The sequence below is a fragment of the Phocoena phocoena genome, chromosome 2 (assembly GCF_963924675.1).
Source record: "Phocoena phocoena chromosome 2, mPhoPho1.1, whole genome shotgun sequence".
Classification (NCBI taxonomy): Eukaryota; Metazoa; Chordata; class Mammalia; order Artiodactyla; family Phocoenidae; genus Phocoena; species Phocoena phocoena.
This window is the reverse complement of record NC_089220.1, coordinates 116,716,634-116,725,640: the sequence shown is the minus strand read 5'-3', so window position 1 is coordinate 116,725,640 and position 9,007 is coordinate 116,716,634.

Genomic DNA, 9,007 nt, shown 5'->3' with positions numbered 1-9,007 from the left:
ACCTGAGCTTTCCAACTCTTTCAAGGGCCATTGCTGGCCCCGCCCACACTGGTAAGCCCCTCCTGCTTGCTCTGGCCCAACTGGACCCTTCCTCCTCAGACTAAACCCCTTGGCTTTGGGCTCTGCAGGACGAGGTTCCTCCCGCCTCCACCTACCATGTCCATCTTCAGAGCCAGACTCAGAACCTGGTTCAGGTGTGCCATCTGGCCCCAGGCCTTTGCACACATTGCACCCCACTCCTGCCATTCCTACTTTTTGCTAGTGCCCACACCACCTTTAGAATTCAGCCCAGGGAGAACCTCCTCTGAGGTCCTTCCTTGTTCCTCAGACCTCCCCTGCAGGGTGGGTGGGCTGTCCTGCTGGTTCACTTGGCACCCTAGGCCTACTTACCGCCATCCTTTCCTCCCTCCCTGGGCTGGTCTTTCTGCTCTGCTGTCTATTCACTGAACTGGAAGTGCCTTGATGACAGGGCTGGGTCTTTGGTCCAGGACACTGCCTGGAACACAGACTTTGAAAAATGTGAATATGGGGAGGTTGTGCATGTGTGGGGTGGGTGGTATGTGGGAACTCTCTGTACTTTCCACTCAATTTTTCTGAGAACTTAAAACTGCTCTAAAAAATAATGTTTATTAATTAAAAAACTTTTTTTTAATGAAGAAACATGATCAGCCTTTGATTATGCAACATTGGCTTGCAGAGGCCACAGGCTACTGTATTTGAGGGAGGTACCCCAGGCAGACCTGTCATTCCTGAGGGCAGGGACTTCCCTTCCCTTATCAGCCCTGCCAGCCTTGTCAGCCCATGTCTGAGTGCACACAGGTGGTGTGGTCTGACTGGCTGGATGACCAGCGACCAATTCCCTGCCCATCTACCTGTGATGCAACAAGTTAAGGCGCCTGCAAAGGCCATATGAGGTTTCAGCTGGGCCCTCCATTGTCAGCGCTATGGCCGCTGACCCATTCCTGGAAGGTCAGGCTGGCTGGTGAACATAGCAGGAACTAACCCCAAGGTTCACAAACCCTCCATATGTGTGTGACCTTGCAGACTTTTTACCCCTGATCTAAAGTATTCCTGTATCCCAGACCTGCACAGTCTCTCCAGGAGCCCCAGAGGGACTGAGCTGGAGCCAGAACAGGCTCTGTAGACCAGAGGGGACAGTCCTGACTCCAGGATACCTGCCATTCGATTTCTCAGTGTTCCTGTTCACCACTCATAGACATGGGGCAACACAATGACGATTTATTTTCCTAGAAATTCCCGGCCTTGGCCACTGCTCCCCTGGAGGTCCAGGAAGATCAGAGAAGGCTGCAGAAGTCTTTGGAGCCTCCACCCTTCCCCAGCCCCTTGCCACACACTCACCCACCTTCCTCAGCCACTGCTCACATGCCAGTCCCGGAAGAGGCCACAAAGAGACCATCACATGGTCTGCCACACTCCAGCTGTTTCTCCATTTGGTCTCTTTCTCTGGTCTTCCTCCAAAGGCCCTGAGCCTGGAAGGCAGCATGACCCACTGGAAGAACCAGGGCTTGGAGCCAGCCAGAGCTTCCCTGCTTAAAAGCTGTGGGACCTTGAGAACATTAAGTAACATCTCTGAGCCTCAGTCTGCTCATCTGTCAAATGGGGATAATAAGCTCCCCCTTAGGGACTGCTACGAGGATTATGCTACAAATGGTAGCTGTTACTTCACAGAGCATGGCTTCTGAGCAGTACTTCCCTCTGGTGCTCTGTGGCAGGGTGGCAACACATCCTGGTTTTCCCAGGACAGTCCCAGTTGATGCCTATTGTCCTGGCATATTTACTGCCCCTTTTCACTCTCAGAAGAGCCCACTTTCTTTTTATTTATTTATTGGCTGTGTTGGGTCTTGGTTGCAGCACGTGGGATCTTCGTTGCAGCATGCAGGATCTTTCATTACGGCAGGTGGGCTCTCTAGTTGTGGAGCGGGGGATATTGAGCACACGGGCTCTCTAGTTGTGGCGCACTGGCTCTAAAGCGTGCAGGCTCAGTAGTTGTGGCACACGGGCTTAGTTGCCCCACAGCATGTGGGATCTTAATTCCCTGACCAGGGATTGAACTCTCGTCCCCTGCATTGGAAGGCGGATTCCTAACCACTGGACCACCAGGTAAGTCCCAGAAGAGCCCACTTTCGTCAACAAAATACATGGTCAGCCTACCTGCACCTCTCTCCATTCCCAACTTAGGTCCAGCCTGTGTGAGCAGCACCCTCACCCATTTCTACTCTCCCCTCTAAGAAGCCATGTCTTGGTTTATAGTTAGGAGGATTTTTATAACCTTCTCTCTGAGCTTCAGGTTATTTTTTTTTTAATGGGGATAGCAATGCCTATCTTGAAGGCTGCTTAGAGGATTAAATGAGATAAGGTATGCAAAGCACTTGTCTGGCATAGGCCAGGTGCCAGATAAACGTGAGTCTCCTTCCATGGCCTTCTCTCCCTGGTTCCCATCATGCTGGCTTCCCCCCAAGAGTGGGGCTCCAGAGCTAAACTTCTCCCCTACCAAGAGAGTGATTTTTAGAAGTTCCAAGTGACATATGAGCTCCCAATCCATGATCTCTCCTGAGAGCAAGAAACGATCTTCACCTCCACCCTCCACTGCAGGCCCCGAGGAGCATTCCAGCCTCTCCTTCCTGCGTGCAACCACGTGTTTCTGCTGGCAGCTTCCAAGCCCATCGCTATAGCTGGAAACCCTTCAGCCCTCAGCTACCTTGTCCACATGAACAGAAGGCACCTTTGAACTCTCCCCGCTCTTCCAGGAATCCAGAGGCCCAAAAAGGAGTCTGCTGGGTCTCCAATCCCCAGGGACCTGCTATCTGGGTCAGCAGGCAAAGGGTAATCATGTAATCTCAGCAGATAAAGCCACCATGAGACCAGCCTGTTGCAGCAAGGGGATAACATGCTCCCAGATCACACCTGGATTAGCAACATGTCCTCCAAAGACCCTGAAGCTCAAATCTCCCATCTGCCTTTTGCCCTCACACCCACCTGCTCCTGGCATTCCTTTGCTCTTAGATAGCTATAGCAGTTCTCCTGGCCTACTCCTTCCCCTTGCCTTGCCCCAGGTGGCACGAAGCCTGCCTCAAATATTATAGAATATTCTGTTCCACCAGGAAGCTCTCGGTGTAAACAACCTGTCAGTCACTGGGATCTGACTCTAGGGTTCTTTGTTCAGAGGCAGTTGCGTGACGTTTCAGATTTTCATGCTGCCCTAGAAACAATATATGTATGAAGGAAGCTACAGGAAGAAAAACGTAATGAAGCAGCTGCTAAACTGGGACTAAAAAAAGGTATCTGGTGGTGGTGGTGTGTGGTGGAGGGGGTGTTTCAACAGATCGCAGGGAGGTAAATGCTAATGAGGGTGGGAGCTCTGGTTCTGCAGGGGCAGCCTATTTGGAGGCAGCTTTAGGGCAGAAAGAGAAACTGGCTGGGTGACCCTCACTTTCCCATCTATAAAATGGAATTAAATATACTAGTTGATTCTGTCATGAGGCTTTATGTTAGGAGGGTGAAGTGAAATCAAGGAAACTCTCAGCAGTATAAGGAACACATGACACATATACATAACCCAGACATAATCTAGGGCTCCATACGGCTCAATCCTGCACAGAGTCACACTCCAAGAAGCACAGACTGGCAAAGGAATTTGAAAGACCCGATATTCTAGTGATTGCCAGTGGGGAGAGGGAAGGGGGGAGGGGAAAGATACGGATAGGGGATTAGGAGGTACAAAGTACGATGTAGAAAATAAATGAGCCACAAGGATATATTGTACAGCACAGGGAATATAGCCAATATTTTATAGTAGCCTTAAATGGAGTATAATCTATAAAAATATTGACTCACTATGTTGTATACCTGAAACCAATATAGTATTGTAGATCAACTATACTTCAATATAATTAATTAATTTAAAAGAAGATCCAATATTTACTTGGGCTTCTCGAAGAACATTAAAGTGTGTCAAACTCAAAATCCTCAGCAGCATTCCTCAAAAATCCTTTTACTCCCCACCCCCATCTTCTGGTACCTCTTAGCAGCTTGGAGACTCTGTTAAGCCAATTCCCAGAATGTACCCCAACTTCTGGCCAGCCTGCATGGCTCTGCTGCCATCCCTCCACTCAGGCCCCTCTCAGCTCTTTAGGATGGAGTTAACCAAGTCTATGCGCCATGCTTTATTTTTTTCTCCCTTTACGCATTACCAGAATTTGTCACAATAAAGGAGACTCTGGGACCAACCCAAAAAGTAAGATTCCTCCCCTTTTCCTCCCATCTTCTCAGTTCAATATCTCAATCTTTTTTTTTCAAATTCTACACCACAAAATGTCCGGGAACCATGAGGGCAGGCTGAACAATCCTGAAAGAAAAGACTGTGGTAAGCAAAGCAAAATTCTTTTTAGTGGGTGAGACTGGGAACCATTAATAAGTCTTGCACCACCATGTACACAATTGTCATTAAGATCTCCTTCCCCCCATTTGCCACAGGACTGTGGCTTTTACACTTTCTAATATTTTCCTTCACGTCATCACTCACTTTTGCATCGCTTCCCTTTCTAGAACCATGGGTGTGGCCAAGGCCTTCAGCACAGCCTGGCTTCCCTGACTTAGCATCTGGCTTCCTCCCTGACTCCAGCTTCTCAAGTCTCCCATCTGTTCTGCACGTACCACGCAGCTGATCTTTACTGCACTCCATACACACCATGTGGCTCCCCTGCTGTACAGCTCCGACTTCAGCACATGGAGTCTAAGATCCCATCCAGGTATCCCACATCGAGCACGTGGCAGTGCATCTCCACCTTTGCCTGCACTCTAACTACGCTGGCCTGCCAGTGAGCACCAGCCTGAGAGCCACTCCCTCCAAAGGGCCCACCCTGGCTTCTTCCCAATTCTGAATCATGGCACTCACAGAGTCTGTGCCACACAGTCTCACTTTTGATTTTCTCTGTCACTTGATTGTTTTAAAGCCTTGAGTCTTCTTCCCATAAGACCATAAGCTCCTTGAGATCAGAGACCTCAAAGGCTTATAGGGAGCACCCAGGGATACTCAGAAGTCATCTTCCTCTATGAGCTCCTGAGGAGAAAAACAAACCGTTTCTACTCCAAAGGCCTTGATGGAAATCTCCAGATGCCCCTGCCAAGTCATTCTTAAGAACTTCTGGATAAAGGGCAGAGGGAATCCTTTAAAAAATGTATGTAATTGTGGCTTTTGTGGTGGATAATATATTCATCTGGCTCAAAACTTAAAATGAAGTCAGCCTCCCACCTTTGTTCCTCAACCACCCAGTTCCCCCATTGAGAGGCAAACAATGGACTGGATTCTTATTTATTTTTCAATAAGTATTCCAGCAAATACAAGCCAATACGAATAGATCCTCCTTTTCTCCCCTCATTTTTTAAATACACAAGCTAACATGCAATACATATTGTTCTCCATCTTGCATTTTGTTTAACAATGTATCTCAGACATCATCCTGTATCAGGCCTAGAGACCTTCCTCACTCTTTGTCTTGCGGCTGTGTGGTGTTCCAGTGCAGGGATGACCCTGATTTATTTAACCAACCTTCAGTTGTTAGATGGGGAGAGTGTTTCCAGTCTTTTACTACCATATGCAATGCTGCAAAGAATAGCCTTGTTCAGATTTAATGTCATATATGTGAGTGTATCTGTGGGACAAATCCCTAGAAGTAGAATTGCTGGGCCAAAAGGTAAGGTGAATATGTAATTTTGATTGTTCTCCAAAGAGGTTGTATCATTTTACACTCCGACAAGCAAAGTACGAGGGTGCGATCTCCTAACACCCTTACCAACCTAGTATGTGAAAACTTTCATTTCAGTGTAGTTTGATTTGCACCACTCTCCTCGTGAAGGTGGCTGAATAGCTTTTATAGTCGTGTGTGTGTGTGTGTGTGTGTGTGTGTGTGTGTGTGTGTATGTGGACTCTGTTTTTATCCTCTGCTCACTTTTCTTTTCTGTTCTTCGCCTTCTTCTAATCAATGTAGAGGAACTCTTTGTATATTAAGGGATTTAGCCCTTTGTTATATGACCTGTAGATAATTTCCCCAGTTTGTTGTCTTTTGACCTTGCCTTTCGGCTGTTGCTAGGTGGAATTGTTTATTTTTCTATAGTCAAATTTATCAATCTTTGCTTTTATGGCTCCTAGGTTGGGTGCCTGGCTCAGAAATGAGCAAGACACCCCCCAACCCCCTAAATACACACACACACACACACACACACACACACAAAGCTTTTAAAAATTCTGTCAGTACAAAAAAAGCTTGGAATGACTTGCCAGGTTTTGTGAGGAACAGGACAACTCCTGCCCTCCAGGAGATTCCAGTTTTAGGGAGACATAAACTGACTATTGCAATTCCATGGTATAGTTAATAAGAGGGGGCACAATGGGAGCCTGGGCTAGGACCACCTAATCCAGCCTGAGTTGGCCAGGCAAGGCTTTCCAAAGGCAGTGGCACCCGGGTACATCCAGAGGCATGCGTAGGAGGCAGCCAGGGGAAGAATGGTCTTCCAGTAAAAGCGGCAGCATGTGCAAAGGCAAGAAGCAACAGGGCTCGGTCAAAGTTGTCCAGTCTGGCAGGAGGACAAGGAGCCCTGCAGGGTTGGTGTGTGGTAAGGGGTGGAGCTAGGAAAGTAGACAGGGGCCAGATTACCGAGGGCCAAGAGGATACTGCCCCAAAGTCAGGGCCTTACCCTGAGGCAGTGCGGAGGTGGCAGGGGGACACATCAGCCGTGTGGAGGAAGAGCTGGAGACGACCCAGTGTGGAGGCTGGGCCCTGGCTCTAAGGCTTCTGCCTCTTGCCCAGCAGCAGCCACGGCAGCCTAGGGGCTCCAGGCTGCCAAACAAGACTGAGAATTTCAGACCCAAATGTTCTGTTCTGTCAAACTTCCAGAATTCTATAAAAATCATCAGGGAAGCTAGCACCTTCTCTGAGAAACATTTCTACCCAAGATGATGACAACTACAAGAGCTCTGACTTTTACTGTTACCAGTGGTTATCACGCCCACCTCAGCACCCCACTGGCAGATGGGGCCAGGTTAATGCAGCTCAGACACTACCTGCCCTCCCCTCAGCTTCAGCCTGGCTCAGGAAATAGCTGGGCTCTTCAGCCCCCGCCCATTCATCCAGACCCTCATTCAGAATGGGCGACAGGATGCGGGACTGCCGTGATGGAGGGGTGGACCCCAGCTGGCCCGTGTCCATGGGGACATCTCTTTCCTTCTAGCCAACAAGGCTCAGTCCCACTATGAGCGGCCACAGACAGGCCTACGAACTTCTCTGCTCCTGTGACTTTTTAAAACAGGCATTTTGTAGCAGGTGTCCTGAGCAACTGTCCTTGCTAAAGTGCCCAGCACAGAGCCTCGCACACAGCAAGCACTCAGCAGCAGTTTCTGTTAAAACTGGAAGCCTCACCATTCATTAGGAGGTTGCTGAGGGAAAGGAAGGGCGATGTGGACAGAAGGAGGGAAGTTGGAAAACACTTAAACGGAACTTTGGGATTGCCTCTGGATTTCAGTTGTCCAGGCCCTCACCATGCCCGACCCCCAAACCAGCCAAAGAAGTTGGTTCTTGATGCTACCATTTCAGTTATATTTTCTTTAGTGCCCTAAGACAATTTTATCCCAAAGGATCACCTGATTAAGTCAAGTGCTATAGAGATAAAGGCTCATAGAGGCTGCTGGAGGCTTGGTTCCAGCCAGCAGGCTTCCTGGGCCCTTCTAAGGCGCCTCTATTCCCCAGTGGTCCGACGGCATGCAAGGGGTACCCGCTCACCCCGGCCTGGAAGGCAAGAGGGCAGGAAGGCAGCCCCAACCTCAGCTCCAAACAGTCAAACAAGCCCCAACCCACAGCAGCCATCAAACAGCAGTAAGTCAAAGGCAGGGTAGCGGAGGGTTTCTAGGGCAGAACATGTGTCTCTCTGGAGTCTACTTCCCCCACCCATGTGTGCCACTGTGGGGGGCAGGGGGAGGTACAGACACCGAGGTCCCCATCTCAGGCACAGAAAAGCTGATGAGGAGGACACCAGGAAGCAAGGGGCCTGGGTTCCAGGTCAGATTCCAACCCTGCTGGCTGTGTGCCTGTCACTTGTATAAAGTGCATGTCAGCCTAGGGTCGGGGATTTTATTTTTCCCAAAATGAGACAGTCTATTTCAGTAAACGTTAGAAAAGCTCACTGGTATGAATACATATCTAGCTTTAACTTCCATTTTATTTGACATTTACTATGTGAGAGGTAGTAGGGTAGGCATTTTGCATACATTATCTCATTTAATCCTCTCAACAACTCCATGAGGAAAGTGACGGTCAGAAAGGCTGAGCCCTGAGCCCTAGTCCCACTGCTAGTATGTGGCAGAGCTGGATTTGAACTAGGGACTGTCTGGCTTCTGAACGCTTTGCCCTTACCTGCCATACGATATAGGAGCTAAGGACAGTCAGTCAGTTGCCAGCCTAGGCCCTTCCCCGGCCCCGGATCTCTAAGACCACAGAGAGGCTCTAAAGGAAGGACAGAGTCTCCCAAAGAGTCACTTTTCTTTATTCTCAGTACCCCCGATCTCACAGCACGGTCTGTGGGAAATCTCAGGGCCTTGCCACCTCGCAGTCTTCCTTGCACCCCACCAAGAAGCTGAAGCTCCAAAGGTCTGGGGATCTCCAGCTGTGGCTCTTTCTAAAAGCAGTTCCTGGGCACAACATTGGATGGAGGTTTCTCGGTCATTCCTAAGTCCCCTTCCCAGAGCACAGGAACAATACAGCAGCTTGCTCCCCTGGCTTGCTGTGCCCATCCCAGGAAAAGGTGGGGAGGAACTCCAGAAAGCAGGTGTCTCTTGGTTGAAAGGAGTTGGGACCTGGGCCTTTGGTCTAGTTTAACCTGGGGCAGGTCACGCTCCTGGGGAGGCTCCCGAGCAGGCCCAGGCCAGACCACTACTCAACAAATGCAGAAGTCTTCACCATATTTTGCCAAAGTCCACCTTCTTCACCAACTTGGC